Source organism: Emydura macquarii, unplaced genomic scaffold, assembly GCF_026122565.2.
Source record: "Emydura macquarii macquarii isolate MOO-44397 ecotype Brisbane River unplaced genomic scaffold, CSIRO-AGI_Emac_v2 contig_2897, whole genome shotgun sequence".
Classification (NCBI taxonomy): Eukaryota; Metazoa; Chordata; order Testudines; family Chelidae; genus Emydura; species Emydura macquarii.
This window is the reverse complement of record NW_027133034.1, coordinates 19,646,657-19,663,904: the sequence shown is the minus strand read 5'-3', so window position 1 is coordinate 19,663,904 and position 17,248 is coordinate 19,646,657. Positions and strand designations below refer to the sequence as shown.

At 41.1% G+C, this 17,248-nt stretch overlaps 1 protein-coding gene and 1 long non-coding RNA gene across 2 annotated transcripts in view; one reads left to right on the top strand and one right to left on the bottom strand.

Moving 5' to 3' along the window:
- The window catches only part of CUNH5orf63 (chromosome unknown C5orf63 homolog), a 66,484-nt gene extending 50,261 nt beyond the window's left edge, over window positions 1-16,223 (bottom strand). The window contains exon 1 of the mRNA XM_067568526.1: window positions 16,201-16,223. The gene's annotated coding sequence lies outside the window, so the exon portion shown is untranslated. The remainder of the gene's footprint in view (window positions 1-16,200) is intronic.
- On the top strand, window positions 8,137-11,300 carry LOC137166763 (uncharacterized). The gene is made up of 3 exons (XR_010923803.1): window positions 8,137-8,257; window positions 8,767-8,870; window positions 11,116-11,300. It is a non-coding gene; the product is annotated as an uncharacterized lncRNA (long non-coding RNA).
- Window positions 16,224-17,248: the final 1,025 nt, after the last annotated feature.

The window sequence follows — 17,248 nt, the reverse complement described above, 5'->3', positions numbered from 1 at the left end:
TTGGCCACAGGATCACACTGGGAGCTCATGTTCAGCTGATTATCTACCATGATCCCCAAATCTTTTTAAAATCACAGAATAGAGTCCCTCCTTCTCTAAGTATGGCCTACATTCTTTGTTCTGAGATGTATACATTTACATTTAGTTGTATTAAAACACATATTGTTTGCTTGCTCCCAGTTTACCAAGAGATCAGGATTGCTCTGCATCAGTGACCTGTCCTCTTCATTATTTACCACTCCCCCAATTTTTGTATCATCTGCAAATTTTATCAATTATGATTTTATGTTTTCTTCCAAGTCAATGATAAAAATGCAAAATGGCCCAAGGCAAAGAGCAGATTCCTGAGGGACCCCACCTGAAACACACTTGCTCAATTATAATTCCCCATTTACAGTTAAATGTAAAGACCTATCAGTTAGCCAGTTTTTAAGCCCATTTAATGTGGGCCATGTTAATTTTATATCGTTCTAGTTTTTTAGTCAAAATGTCATGCAGTACCAGGTCAAAAGCCTTACAGAAGTCTAAAATATTATGGCAACACTATTACCTTTATCAACCAAATTTATAATCTCATCCAAAGAGATATCTAGTTAATTTGACAGGATCTATTTTCCATAAACCCATGTTGATTTGTATTAATTACATTATCCCATTTCATTTTTTATTAATTGAGTCATTTATCAATTCAGTTTTATGAAATTGCATATGTCACATCTTTGTGAATATAAAAAGAAAAACATGCACTATCTAAAACAATACCAACATCCATATAATACATTAAAATGTCAATCAGAGCTCTTCTTTGGCACAATGTCACATGGGCAAAAATAGTCATTTAATTACTATTGGGGACTGAGAAAATACTAAAAATTGTATGTTTTGAGATGATAATAAAGATTCTATTTTGTACAAAGGAGGTAAAATCCAGCATATTCTCAGAAGGTGGAAATTTCTACAACCCAAAAGATAATGTGGTAAAACGGAGCAGGTGAAACAGAGCACCCCTTGAATCAATCTTTATTTTATTTTAGATCTTTATAAGGGGACCAACAGCCCAAATGATGGAACTTTATCCCTAAATAAATAAAAGCAGAGATTTTATTCTACAACGTGGCCTTCTATTGTCTACTCAATTTGCAGATGATTCTTCCAAAAATCATGGCCTTTGTCTTCTTATAATTGAGAAATAAGTCTTGAGAATTATAAGTGGAAAAACAAGATAATAACTAGTGGAGGCCTCTTATAGTTTGCAATAAAACAACCATGTCATCAGCATATACTAACACTGGGATGGATCTACCCTTAATTTGTGGCAAAGAGCAATTATCTTCCTTTAAAGCATCTATAACATCATTAATATGTAAATTAAAAAGAAGAGGTAGTAGAAGGCATTCCTGGCATGCTCCCCTAGAAATAGGGAAAACATTAATACATTCCCCATTGACTTTAGTTCTTACTTTAGCCATGTTGCCCTGCTGTAGAGCCTCCAAAATATTCAAAAGTGTTAAATCGATGTCCATCCTTCTTAATGTCACACAGAGTTTGTCTTGGTTAATACAAATAAATGCCATCTTTAGTTCTATGAAACAGCATAGAATCTAGTAGCCTTAAACACAGTATATTTATAAATCATATAAGATAAAACAATTATCAATTGTGGCTCTACCAGCCCAAAAGCTGGATGGGTCAACATATAACAAATTAGCCTCTATCACCCATATATTAAGTTTGAATAATAAAAAATCTATAATAAATTTTGCCTGCTACATCTAACAGACTAACAGGTGGATATGAAACAGGATTCTTTCTATTCACCTTTTTAAAAATATGAACTATGATACTAGATTTCCAGTGAGATGGAATCCATCCAGTATGATTTCAGTAAATTATTTACCCAAGAGGAGGGACCACCAATCAAGATTCTCCTGAAAAATGTCAGCAGGAGAAAATATTTCCCTGGAGCTTTTTTTCTCAGCTAAAATAAATGACTGGACTTCACTGTCCATTACTGAAGGCCAGAGTGTTAAATCAAAGAGAGGATTCCTCTTTGCATCAACTATGACAGAATTAGATAAAGAAACTGCTTGGGGGGAATCATTAATGACCTGGCCAAAATGCATTATCCAGGATTTATCATTAATATGGGGTTCCTCAACTGGAGTATATCTACTAAAATCTGAGGCCACCATCTTCCAAAACATGGAAGAATTTTTAGTTTTAGCTGCTATTTCAAAATCCTCCCATGAGGATCTCAGATATTCTTGTTATTTATGGTATAATAAACTTTTATATCTTCTTCTGGAAGCAACTAAATACTGAAATAAATTAGGAGTGGGTTTTCATCTTACCCAATTAACTATATGAGCTAGAACAGACGTTTCCTTCATGCAGTCCATATCAAATCAAGTGTGCTTATCTTTGAAAGCATTTTTGGGAGAATTAAAACCAGAATCAATTTGTTTAGTGACAAGTTGTTGTAAGTGTGACGCTGGCAGACTAGATGCCAGCTCATGCCAGAGCCCAAGGTCAGTTCACTTGTGTATTAGTATAGATCAAAGTGATTGTTGAATGTTTAAGAGTGTAGTTGGTGTTTAAACTTCATGAAAACTAGTGGGACGTTACTTGTATTATTTTCATGTATGTGTTTCCTGTTATAATGTTATAATGTAGTAGCAAACATTTACATTGTGCAACCCTCTGTAACTAAACAATCCATCAAAGAAGAAAGAAGCCTTGTGGAATGCAAATGAAGAACTTCAACAAAAAAGTGCTAATTTCAAAGCAAGTGGTTATTGTTTGTGATGATCGGAGGTCAAAAACTCAAAATGCATTCCTCACTCAGTCATCAGAGGAAAACCCCATGTGGGTAATGACACTGTCAGCTTGTTTTCTGTGAGAAGAAGCTACAAGGATGGATGCAAGGAAAGATCCTGTATCTGGATCTCTGGACTGTTTGGACACTTACAGGAAAGTGTACCAGATGCAAAGTGGAGATCCCCAGAGAGAATCTGGGTATGCTGAAAAGACTTTTGGGAAACTGGCAGTTTATTACATCACTGCCACCATTTGGAATTACAAACTGTGCTTCACCTGTGCATATATCTATTACCTGCTTTAACTTCTCAGTAACTCTCACTTCCTTTTCTTAGCTAATAAACCTTTAGTTAGTTTATTATAGAATTGGCTACCAGCATTGTCTTTGGTATAAAATCTAGAATACCAGTTGATCTGGGATAAGTGACTGGTCTCTTGGATTGGGAACAACCTGATGATTTGGTTTAAGTGAACTTTTACAAAGTCCAGTTTGTCTGGGTAGCAAGATAGACTGTCTGTGACTCCATGGTATGATTAGGATAGTTATCCAGGAGTTCACATTTGTCACGGTCTTGGTGAAATCTAATTTTAGAACATACCACCAGTTTGCAATGTCTGTCCTGTCTTCTGACTGTCTGCGCTGATGTAGGCACTCACAGTCATGAGCCACTCCTGACAGTAAGGACTTTACCAGCAACTCATATGATTCACAAATTTTCAGAGGAGTTCTTGGACCTTAATAATTACATCTCTGGGAGATCTAACATCAGAGCCCTCCAATCTCCTAGATAATTTATTACAAATGGCTAGGGTCCATTTTAGTCTTTTACGGCTATGTTGTTCAAAAGGGGCTATTAAGGCATCCTCCCCAACTGGAATTAAAACTCTCTCTAAAAGTGGCACATTCATAATTAGAGAGAAAGTCTGGTGGTCACTATCTGGGCAAGAAAATATAGAGAAATTCCTATAGAAGAACCATTTAACTATAGGGATAATTATATAATCACCAATACTACCACCAGTTAGTTGATGAAATATAGGTAAAATGTTCTTTTCTATCCCTTACATTTCTTCTATTTACAGGTATCAAATTAAATTTATCTAACAAAGCTGTTAATTTTTGTCCAGAGTTGTTAACCACCTGAAGTCCAGCGTTTCAAGAGGGAAGTGCAAAAATGTCCTCAATGTTTTCTTCCCCTGATACTGAGTTTGTTGGAGGACCTATTCAAGCATTAAAATCTCCTAAAATAATTAGATGGGCCATTGAGAACTGAAGACCTGCTTATCAATGCCTTACCAAGCATTTCCACAATGACCGAGAATAAACACACAGAGGATATAGGGAGTAAATAAACATTTAACACAAACATTTAATAAAAATGTGGAGATGAGGTGAAAATGTAAAAAATATAGCCTGAATGCCTGACACTTTGATTCCAAAGGTAAAATCTGGGCTTTCAGGCATAAGGAAACCAAGGTGGCAGGTCCTCCTGATATACAACCCCTTTTTGACAATCATCTTCTTCCTTGGAGAAAGGCTTCAAAACCAGGAAAAACTATAATTTCAGACTCAGCTAACCATGTTTCTTGGGAAAAAAATCAAATAAAAAATTTCCAATAACTTAAATAACTCCATATCGGTCATCTTATCTTTATACTCAAACATATTCCAGGATAAAATACATAAATTGTTTTGGCAATCACTATCCCTTGTTAGAGGGAAGAAATTGTACAGTCTAGTCATATATAAGAAATGGACCCAACAGCTGATTGTAAGAATTTGATTAATCTCCAAATACCACATTATTCTGATGAGTAATCTGCCTGGGAGATTGTGAACATAAGGGTGTTGATGTACCAAAATGCTAATACCTTGAACTACAACTATTGTGCATGCAAAATTGGAGGCCAGGTTAGAGACCTCTTTCAGAATCTGATTGCTTATTTTTATCATCTTAATGAAATATTAATATATTGCAACTGTAACTTCAGACCTCAGTACTTTCACAGGACCATGTTTGGTACCATCATTTGAAAGGCGGAAGTTACATACAAAAATTTCAGTTACTTTTTGCATAAAGGCATTTCTCCTACAATGTGGGGACAGGTATAGATTATAGAGGACCATTTGTAGTACTGATGAAAGTTAGTTGAGGGAAAGGATTATAGATGATTCTTGGTGTAGTTGATTTTAAATTACCTTCTTTTTTTTGTGAATATTTAATATAACAGCTTAAAGGCCTGCTGTCCTTGCTTCAGAACGTTTAATGCTGGGTTCAAAATTTTCGAAGAAGGAAGATTGAAGATTTTGTTAGTAACCCTTAAGAATTTAAAACCACAGAGCAGGAGCAGGTACAATCATTGGGGACTTTGCTCTATACTTTTCAGTGCAAAATATTGGAAACATACTCATTTTTTAAGAAGTGATTGTTGGGAATTTGGAGTAGTGGAAATTTTTAAAATAGGTTATCATCACTGGAAAGAAGGAAATTGCTTGGATTGTCATCTGCTGATTTACACCTTATGCAATACATGGTGTAAGTCAATGCAGAATTTAGACCTCCTCTGTTAAATTCATCTTAAAGAAAAGCTCCAGGCTTTATATGCCTCATCAGACAGGAAATTCTGGGCCAACTCTTTTAAGAATAGAGAACACAAAATAGGAAGTCAGATAATTTTGTTCAGTCTTCATCATATGTTGTGATGTTTTGTTTTTACATCTGGTTAGCGAGTGTTTATGTATCTTGATTGTCCACACTGATACTGCTATGTATTCCTTTTATGGATGGGAGACCAAAATTCAAAGCAAACTTTAAATCTTTGGACCCTACATTGATGGGGAAGTTGAATTCCTTGCACAAGTGATGCACTTGTTTTACTGACTAATTATTGGAGCTGTGATACACTGATTACCTTTGGGACCACAAGTATCAGCTTTTGGGGCTCATGGAGAGTGATTTCTATAAAATCTGTAAGTATAACAGCAATCATTAAATGATGGCAAGTAGATGACATGGAGCTGTTTATTTTCTGCACCACAAAGAAACATTGTGGTTGCCTGTGGTGAAGCATACCTCATTGATCATTATATTTTATTGTCTGCTAATTGTGGTTCTGTTGCTCCAAATGGCATCACCAGGATGGGTGAATAAACTCAAAATAATTTCTTTCTTTCTTTTTGCTAGCCTTATGTGATTATGGATTTTTTTTTCAAAACAACACACATTAGTTGTGACTGCAGCACAGAGAAATAAAATAAAACAAAGCCACTGAAAAGCTTTGTTGCCAAGCACAGGTATATGTCCGTTAGCACATAATACCATCATGCTGACTGTGCCTTGGGCTGAGCACATGATTCTTTTCCAGAATACGCATTAGGCTGATTTTGGCGATGAGGTAACCAATTACCACAAGGACAATTTGCCGCAGGCACTGCTTTTTTCACACACCTGTCTTGTTGCCACATTGTCAATAGCTGCTCTGGCAGCAGGAGCTGGATTCTTGATGTAAGTCTGATTGGGTCCATTGTCTGTGTGTTAGTATACTGAGATAAAGACTATTCCCTCTTTATTGTTGCTCACATCTTAGTAAGGATATATGCAATACTCTATTGATATGCATATTCTGTCTTTGTCTATCTAAATTAGGGTAGATTGTATTGCAGAGTGGTGCGTCATGTGAGGAGGTAAGACCTAATTCTGGCCTCTGCCCTGGTCCCTATAAATTGATGAGAGCTGCAACTGGACAGGGGAAAATTCCAATGGTGCAGCTACAGCTTAGGGCCAATGTAAATAGTCCTATGTATCCTCTTCATGCAGACCTAGCGTGTGCCCAGGTGTGACAGACAGTGCCTAGGGCTCCCCCAGAATGGACTGGGTACAACTCCTGTCCCGTGCAGGCCCCAAAAAGTCATGCTTGACCTCTGACTGACTATAACGTCACTGTTCAAGTGTTTCCCTGGTGTGGTGGGGCCCAACAACCCACCTGGGCTGAGCAGTGAAACAGTCCTAAAGCCCCTCTGTGTGGCAGGACTGTATCGCTTCCAGCAAGGCTCTGGGAGGACATCTCTCTCCTCTACTGTCCCACCCCACTCTGAAGCCTCTGCTGAGCTTTTAAGTGCCATCTCCTGCCAGGGTGTGCACAGGGTGCATGATGGGGAGAGGCTTTTCTTGCCTCTGAGAGAGCTAAGGGCTCCCCCTCTGTTGAGAGGGGCTGGTACACCCCCTCACACCTGGGTAGAATTGAAGATGGGAGGAGAAGGATTGGGGCTATGAGTGGTGGGTGCTTGTAGTGCTCAGTGCTATGAGGATTCTAGACTGCAGTGGGGAGGTTACCATAAGTGAAAACAGTCTGCAGGAAGCATTATTGTTGGGAAATGCAAAATCAAATGTGATAAAAGCAAAGCGCTATCATTAGGCCACCAGGCTAGTCCTTAATTAGATTTTATCACATTCAGTAAGCCTCAGGGTAATTAAACTTGCATTACACCTGAGTAAGCAGAGAGGTTAAGAGACTTGCCCCAAAATCACTAAGTAAATCATTTTCTGCTCCTAGGCTGCATAGCAAAAATCCCATCGACCTAGGCAACAAATACACATTGGGAATTTTAAAGAGATCTGTTCACAGGATCCAAGTGGGAGGCACATATTTATAACATGGGTGGTATTGTCATCTAGTATTAGTGAGTAGGACCTAGAAGTCAAGACTTCTGTGTTCTATTTTCAGCTCTCCCAGTGAGCCGCAGCTTGATCTCAGGCAGGTCACTTAACCTGTCTAAGGCTCATTTTACCCATCTGCAAGAGGAGTATAAGTCATTTAAGACTGAGTAATACTTGTAACAAGCTGGATGTTCCTCAGTTGAATGGTGTCTGTAACATGGTGGCTGCTTACCACCTCCTGTGTTCCCCATTGTGGACAGGTGTGCCTCTGCAATACCCCACCCGTTGTCTCCTTCACTGGATTCCTTAAATAAATTCCACACAGTCCCCAGGAAAATTACAAACATTCCTCATGTGAGGCCCAATTTACAGGGGTACACACTGGTCCTCTAGGCTCTAGCCCCACTTTAGTGTTTCTCTCCTCTTCGTGGGGGGGAAGGAAGTTCCCCATATTCTTTCCCACAGCTGGTCACCTCACAGTAAAACAACCCTGCAAGAGCCAGTCTTGCTCCCTGCAATTACTTCTTCAAGCCAGCTACAGCATGTCCCAGTTTATCACCAAGCCTCCAGCCCCTGTCAATCTCAGCTTGCTATTTCTCTCAACAACCACCACCCCCTGCAGCTTCCTGTATTGGGAGCACCTGATCTCTCTCAGGTGAGACTCATCTTGTAATCAGGGCTGGCTTAGGCCCACGCTCTCTAGCCCACAGGCAAGCTATCCACCCTGATTTTGTGCCAAAGAATAATACGATGTTACATTTTAATTTTGGAGAATGCTTATGGTAAGGTCTTTTGTGTTTTGTTTTTTTAATTATTGACAGAATGATAAGCAATGCTGTGCAATATAGTAAATAGTACAAGAAACTTTTTTCTTTTTCTGAGGAGGATCATTGAAATTTAAAGAGATTTTCTATATATAGTAGATATTGCATAGCTCCAAAATCCAGTATGACAAGGTATATCTTATTTTAATTTTTGATGCAATAAATCTCACAAAACTGCTTGTGAATGTCTACTGCACATATTGTGTTGTGAATTGAATGTTAAGTAGTTCTTTAGCGACAGCAGGTATTATTTTCCACTTGATGATGTCCCATGGTGTAACTCATGATCAAGTCAGGGAAGGTCATTTTCAAGGTAAAGATAGAATGTGCTACAATCCTTACACAGTACAAAATGTCTGAATTATAACATTGAATGTAGCAGACTGAAATTATTTTTGTCTAGACATTTAAATCATATTATAGATAGTGATGATACTGCTATGGCTGCTTATGTGTTTCCTCAACAGATTCTTTTAATTCTACAATTCTTTGAAAGCTGTTAGCCACAGTTTGTCTCCAAGCTCCCCAATAATAAAAACAACAGGAGGAACTATGTTAGGAGAAATAACTGGTGAGTAGAATCTCAGATAAATGGCAGCAGTCAGTGGTTTTAAATTTTATTATTTCTATCTGCTATCATATAATCCTAACAATATACTGCTATTTATGACCAAAATGTAGTCAAAAACATTCATACAAATAAGTTTTCCCTTTGCAGAATGAGGGAAATCATATTAACTAATTCCTTCTTTCTTCCCTGTTCACTTTATTCTTTTGACTTTCCTGTTTTTTCCATTTTTTCTCTTGCTTCTTCTCTCCTTCCTTTCATTTCTTTTTATCTATATTTCCCAGTCTTCATTTCCCCTTCCCCTGAATACTTTTGAGCCAAAGCTATGATCAACCTGAATAATTTCTTGCTGCCCCTCTGGTCTTAAGTCCAAAATCACAAGCAGAGGGAGGTAGACTGGCTGCTATGGTGATTTACAGTGCTTTACCCCATTTCAGCTCTTTTGGGTTGAAAACAAATGTTACTTCCTCTCCTGTCTGAAAACAGTTTCTTCCTGAGCAGGGAAATACTGCTTTGTAGGGACACAGCATTGTTATTGTTACTCTGCTGTCCATTTCCTTCAAAATTACAGAATGATTTCAACCTTTCCTAATCTCATTCTCTCAGCCTCTCCAGTCATAGTTGGCTAGAATATCCCATTCTAGATTCCTGACCTTAGAACTGCATGCACACTCAGTCCAGATCATGAGAATTCTGTGCTTTAATAAAATCTTCTGTATTCTATTTCCATCTAACCTTGACTGTTAGAAAACACATGTACAGTATCATATGTTTGCTAGCACTACCCCAAATCATTTTTATGTATTCATATCACAAACCCCTTAAGAGGGCATTTGCACTACAGTTTAGCTTACGTCAGCTAGAGTCACGTTTAAAATCACCTTCTTGCTAGGAAGGTGATAAGATTACTTCACATCTCAGTGTAAATAAGGCCTAGCCATGTTTATAAAATTGCTTACAAAACCATGTTATGACCTAGTAGGATATGATTAGGCCTGTGCATAATGAGATTTTGATATTAGTATGTTTAGGTTAAGTGTATTTGTTAACAGAGTAACAGAAAGCACACCAATATCCTATATGTCTGAAGGATCATGCCAGCTGTAATTTTTAGGATATGTACAAAGTCCAGAAGCATTACCTGGCTCCCAGGGGGAGGGGATCCCATCCCTGGCTCCTCTAGCCTATCCTTGTCCCAGTCTCCCTCTCAGCTCCTTGTGTCAATCCCAACCCCAGTCTGCACATTAAGCCCCCTCAGCACCTTTTCCTAGTCTCCTGCTCAACACCTTACACCTCTGCATTCTAGTCAAACAGCTTCCTCTCTGTGCTGCTTGGATGCTGCGGTGCGGGGAGAGGGCACTGATTGCTCAGGAGAAACAGTCCCTGGACTCTGGCAGCAGCTATTATGGGGAAAGTCTTGCTTGACCTCTGCAGCCCTGAGCTGGAATTTGTTCAGTACAGACAGAAACTTTTTGGAGAGTTTAACTGCCAATCTCTAACAAGTCATTACTGAGCATGTGATTCTCAGAGGTTTATAACTTGCCCGAATTTGGATGAATTTTCACAAAGACAGCAAAAGGCACATTGCAGACCACAGGGTGACCCCACCCTGACAAGTTTTAAATTCCTGCTTCCAAGCACAGAGGTGCTACAATTTGTCAATTAAACGGTTGTGAGAATTTTTTAACCTAGGTAAAACCATGTGTTTTCCCCTAATTTCATTCTGAGATATGGCTGAACCATTTTTGCTGAAATATTCCAAAAATATCCAGCCTGAGGCAGACACCCAGCATGGGAAAACTTCAGTCCAAACGGTTAAAGTATGACAAAGTTATAAGCAACTGAGAACAAGGTCTTAGAATAGGAAGTGTTGGGTAACCTTAATTATAGGCATCACTACTTGTGCTGCTCATGTGTACATAAAGGAAGAACTCTAAACTTTATATTAACCTTCCAGTTATGGGTATTCCAGACAGTGGCCATATTTCTGGTGCTTTCCAATTTCTTTTGTTTCTGATCTCTGTCTCTTCACAGTTATAAAACTGCACATATACAGGTTCTACCCCTAGTAAATCAGGTTTCTTAACAGACTGTCACTACCACCCTTCATGCTGAGCTGCTATTTTCCTGTTAGTTCATTGTTTGTTCCATAACTATCCTTGCAAATTCCTATGCTATATCTTGGAGGCATTCAAAGACCTTGAAATGCTGACACAGTCTGAGAATATTCCCTCTGTGAAACTTTCAGATAAGAAGATCACAAGAGAGGGTGAATTCTGAGCTTTATTTGGAAACCAGATGTTCCACATGATGTTTTGAATGTTTTCCCTAAATGTAAAGACAGACTTGATCAAAGACATCATCAAGTAGTCAATGTATCTCAGCAATTCAAACAGTGCAACTGAATACTATTAAAAATGCTATTTACATGGACACAGATCTGATCATTTCATACTTGTTATCTGAATTTATTCCTTATTTTTTCAGTAATATCATAATATACCTGTTTTTTTATTTTTATTTCTTGTTTTAAGGAAAACACTTGTTTTTAAACCATATTTTTCAGCAGACATCTTCAGTACGTTCCATCACGAAGAAGGAAAATATCATCACTAAAACCACAGTGTGAATCACAAAAAGTATCCTGAGTTTTAAAGGTGCAGACAATCTTATTCATAATTCTAACTCAGCAGTATGATCATCCAGTAATACTGGCCCAAGTTTGTGATCTTTTATTCTGTCATTGTGACATACCAAAATCCAAATAGCCTCTATGCTATTTTAATTGTCTGTTTATACAGTTCTTTAAAAAGAGTGTTCAAAGGCATATTCTAATGTATATTTTCCCATTATGTAATGGAAGATTGTGACTATTTAAAATAGGAAAAAATCTTGTTGTACTCAGTATGACAAAGAGTACTCTATGCATCTCTTGAAATGCTGTCAATAATTTAATTAGGGGATTCTAAAACCCTGTGTAGCAAGGGGAATGCATTTGCAGAGCAGAATAATGGGAAGGTAATCATTAGTCTTCCCATTTAAGGAAAAACAAGTTGTTCCAAGCATAACTAAGGATGGAGTCAATACCATTTGGCAAGTAAACTGAGATTAAGATGCCCTCTGCTGGAAGTGTTTATACTTTGCTCCTGAAACATTTGCCAAGTATACTGGGAGGATAACACTGACTTGTGTGATTCTAAAGTGGGCGTCTTGGTGTGTGGGTTTGAAGGCCATCTGGGTGTTTTGTTTTTTAAATGCCTACCATTTGGTGTAGTGTGGTCATTCCAAAGGCAAAAAGGTTGATCTTCATAATTTTTATGACACAGCTTAAGCCATGGCTGGCAGGGTTTCCTGAGAGCTCCAGTACACCAGTAATACAGTTGGAACATAGACCTGACACAATCTTAATCCTGTAGTGATTGCAGGGTTATGCACAGTGTGCAGTCATCATTAAAAAGTTAGTAAAAGACACTTTTACCACATGGTAGCATCTAAGATGCTGCAGTTTTCTCATGTTCAGAAGATGAATTACTTCATGATTGCCCTGCTGTTGACAATGCTGACTTTTTAATGGCAACCTCTTGTGTAGAAAGACTGTGCAACTCAATGTGAGCAAATGGTTGTGGCATTTTGGGCAAATCTGCCTAAAACTCAAACTAAGTCAATTCTGTGGTAACTAAATGTATAAAATTATGCATTTCAACATAAAATTTCAAAACATTTAGAATGAGTTAATTGAGCACTGTGTTAGCTCTTCATTGGTTAAGGGGAAAGAAAAAGTATATATTGTTGTTCCTAATGAGTTAACCAAATGATCTAGAGGCAGTGTGGTCAAATAGACTTAGTTACAAGAATGGGAACCAGCATGTCCTGAGACAAGTCATTCTGATTCTGGCCTGGATTCACCCCTCTAAATTTTCTGCATCTGTCAAATGGGGATAAATACTTATCCAGTTCACAGAGGTATTGTGAGGGTTAATTGGTTAATACTGTTATGCTGAGAACTAGCAGTGACTTCATGAATCACAAATCTCTTTGAGCTTGATGTGAATGCATGCTTCAATTAACATAACTGGCATGATGAATTAATCAGAAGCTCCCCCCCCCCCTTGCTGCCAAAGACAAAAGGAGGTTGTGAACCCACCCAGGAGTTTGGACTGAGTGAGCTGGAGGGCTTTTGCTGAATATTATTTTTGGGTAGGTAAGGTGTGTGTGTGGGCGGGCTCGGGGGGCAGAAGAAACAAACCAAAAATTTGGGAGTGACTAAGGCCTGGTCTACACTTAAAATATAGATTGATATAGCTGCATTGCTGGGTTTGAAAAATTACACACCCTGACACATCATAACTATGCTGCCTGACTCCCTGGTATAGACATGGCTATGTTGATGGAAGAATGCTTCTGTCAACCTAGCTGCCATTGCTTGGGAAGGTGGAGTTAGTATAGCAATAGAAAAAAACCTTCTGATGTTGTAATGTGCATCTCCTCTATGGGGTTACAGCAGCATGGCATAGCTAGTGCAGACAAGCCCTGACAGACAGACAGACATCTGGAAGAAACAGCATGGTGTCTCACCCTAGGAGAAACCTGGAAAGACGCTTTAGGTCAAGTTTACAGGCTGACAAGTGTGCTCTTGGTGCTGTGAGGGAGGGGAAAAAAAACCTGTTGCCTGCTATCTGATTCATTCTGCGTTCAGAGACGCAGAACTTTGTACGTTCATTGTAAATAAACAAGATTGCATCGAAGAAAATTCCAGATTCCATTGATATTTACTTTCAGTTGGAACATCTCCGGGCCCTGATGTTTGACCAGGGACTCAGATTGAAAAGGGGCAACAATACTTTGAAGATGTAGAGCTCAGTAAAAGCACTTCATACTTACCACTTTTATAAAGAATGAATATTTCCTAGAGACAATGGGCATTGCTTGTAGAAGGAAATATAGCTGGCAGAACATCTTGATCTTTGTTGAAACCAACTGGTAATTATATGCAGTGTTGTTGTAGTCAAGTTGGTATCAGAATACTACCCACCTTGTCTTACCGGTAATTGATGTATGTGAATGGCTGAATTCTGATATCTCTCCCCACTGACTTGGATAGAGTCTATTGCTATGAGCAGAGTTAAGTTAATGAACAGTAGAAAAAAGTCACCTATATTTTGATGTGTTTTAAAAAGGAAGTTGCAAGTTTACTTTCTTCAAATACACACGGAGGGCCAGATTCATATTCTTTTTGAATAGTCCTTTCCTCTTCAATTAGTTCTGTTAAAGCCAATCAGCAGAGCCGCTGGCTGTGGGCTAAGCCACCGTGCAGCAGCAAGTGCCCTGCGAGAGGGGTGCAAAGTGGCTTTGAGGAGGACTCTGCTGGGGCTGCACAAATCTTGACTGGTATGAAAGTTTCAGGTTTCAAAAATTGTGCCTGAAATTATTTGTGCCTTTAATTTGCCAGCCCTAAAAGAGGCCATTTAAAAAAAAAAATCTGTTTCAAAATTATTTCATTTATATTTCATCACGCTCACTAGCCTCAATTGAGGATGAGGAACCCACGTTGTTAGGCATTAAACACACACATACACACAAAATAAAAGACAGTTCCTGTCCATAACATATTGAGACTCTTTCTCAGTCTTCAGCTCAGTCTATTTTCTCTTAAATGATCTTAACCAGAAATATTTCTTTGGGGGGGGGGGACAGGGGAGATCCAAAAAGTGTGGTTAATTTTCAGAATATAAATGGGTGGGGGTGGAGGGGGAGGGGACATAGGCAATGCTTGTAATTGTACAACAATTCAATATTTTTTAAAAACCTATCCTTTAACTTATTTAATTCAGTAAAAACTTATTGCCAAACATTTTGTTAATGTTCTTTGTCTAACTCAATGCCCATTTTTATTACTGTAATAAACCTAAGCAATAGGGTTTGGTACCACCACTTACAAGATTGTTGCAAACGGCAGGTGGCACTATTTTCAAAGAAATTTCTTCAACTACAGAGCACGCACGCTTCACTTTGTCAATACCCTCAAACTTCGCATAAATACAGAGTGGAGTTTTCACAATTCAATTTCTAGATACTCTCAAAAATGAAATAAATTATAAATACTGCAATTGTTATGAAAAGCTATCCCCATCTTATCAATGTGCAAAAGACAGACAGCAACCCTACCTAGTTGTTAGAAGTCGATGTATAACTCAGGACCCTTGCAAGGTAGGAGGTTTGCCACCATTACAGTGCATTGGGGGATTTTAGTCACTGCTTTTCTTTATTAGTGGTGTCTGTCTTCAAATTATTTATATTCAAAATAATATTACAATAGTGTTTTGTAGGCAGCAGCTGTAGCTGGAGCTAGTTCTCCACATTGTGATTTAGGGGTGGGTGCTGTATTGTACCTGCTTGTGAAAGCCTTCAGATTCATTTGGGCATCTTTGCATGATGAAGGGACTAGTGCCTACCTATATTTAGGAATAGGATTAGGTTTTCAATCCAACCCCCTACTATTTGAATGGTGAAGAAGTTGTGTGTGCTATCAGCTGAAAGTTTGAAAATATTTTGGGAGAAAATTAAGGCTGCACCTTTTATCTGCGCTGAAATATATTGGAATGGGAGAACTTAATGGAAGGACAAAGCAGCCACCTATTTTTGCCTTTTAAAAAGGGAGTGGGGCGGGGAGGCCAGCACCCAGAGTTAGTGTCCTTCCTGAATAGGAACATTTGTCAGGTTTTGGTGTAAAGGCTCATTTATAATCCTACCTGCTCTGTGTGACGGTTTTCTTTCCCTGTGATGGCTGTGGCCTTCTCAGCCGAGTGTGTGTTGGTTCCCTAGCCGGCTGGCATGAGGGGTTCGCCCTATGTAATAAACTGCCCCTCAATCAGAAATGGACAGCCCTGACACACACACCCAGGGCCGGAAGTCTATGCTGCGAAGCTTTATCCTGCATCTATGCTTGGGGTGAAAGCCTGGCTCCCATTAAATACAGAACAAAACTCCCGCTAGCTTTAAGAGGGGCAGCATTTCACCCTAGATCGCGTGGGCCACATCCCAGGCCCAGCTGTGCCTTTGCAGCCTTCCACCCTAAAGTCCTTGGCTGATTTGACCCCTGGGGAGTCTCCCAGCTGGTAGGAGGCTCCTTGGGTGGCATTTTGCTAGTGCAAGCGCGTCCTAGGTGCCTGGGAAGGGGAAGGCAGGTCTCGGGCGTCCCTGCAATCCTCCGCTGAGGGGGCAGGTCCAGGGGCTGGGCTGGGCCGGGCGGTGGAGCTTTCGGGCTGCCCCCTGCCCAACGCCAGGATCAGGGGAGCGGACGGTCATGTGAGCACAGCCGGCACGTTGTACCTACCCCTGCCGGATGCCTGCGGGTGCCTTTCTAAACGGCAGCGGCGCTTGGGTACCTCCTCCGGCTAGTAAGTCTCCTGGCACGGGTGTGTCCCCTAGCCGCGGGCGGGGCCATGTTGTCCCGTGCCAACTGCATGTGCCTCTTGTCCCGGCCCTGGGGATTTCGCCCTGCAGGGTGTGTGCGCTTGTGTGTGTGGGGGGGGGGCTGTCCCTTTCTCCCCCTTTCTCCCCCTGCGCCCCACGCCGCCGGCCAGCACGGCCGGACTCCGGCAGCAGCAGCATCCTCTGCTCTGTCTCCCTTCCTCGCGCGCTCCGGCTGGGGACTGGCTCTCACCCCCCCCCCCCCACGCCTCTCCCCCGAGCGCGGCGGCGGCGGGGCAGCTGCCATTGGCCGAGGCGCGTCGCGGTGTCACAGAGGGAGGCGAAGGCGGGCGCGCTGGGGGAGCGGCAGGTTCCAGGAGCCCGCCCGGGACAGCAGCGGGGGCGGCGCGGGGGGCCGCAGTTGCTAGCGCTACGTGCCAGGAGGAGCAAGAGGCGGCAGAGAAGCGCCTCAGTGACTGTCCCAGCAGCCGCCGCCGCAGCCCAACTCCCCCCCCTCCGGCCCTGCCCATCCCGGGGAGCTCTGCACACCTCCGGCGGCCCGCTGGACCCCGCTGTGCGGCGGGGAGGGGATCTAGTGCCCCTGCCCCTCCCCCCGGGCTAAATCACTAGGCTGTCTGCCGCTCAGCGGAGCAGCTGGCTGTAGGCGAGTGCCCGGTGCTAGGGGTGCGAGGCGGCTCCGAGGAGGGCTCTGCTCAGCATCTCCAGGGGCAGGTAAGGCAGCCTGGCAAGGGCTTCGTTTGCTCCCCTGGGCCGGAGGTTGGGGGGGCCCGTGGCTGACCTTTGGGCTCCAGCCCCTTAGCAAGGCGCTGCCCCCCTAGCGTGTGGGGCTGTGCTGGCTGCCGCCGCGCCCAGGTTTCAAGTTGTTTGGCTCGGCTCCCCCCGCACTTGCCATGCGGTGGTGGGAGCGCGGCAAAAGCCCCCTAAGTGTTGCTGTGGCAGGGAGAATCCCC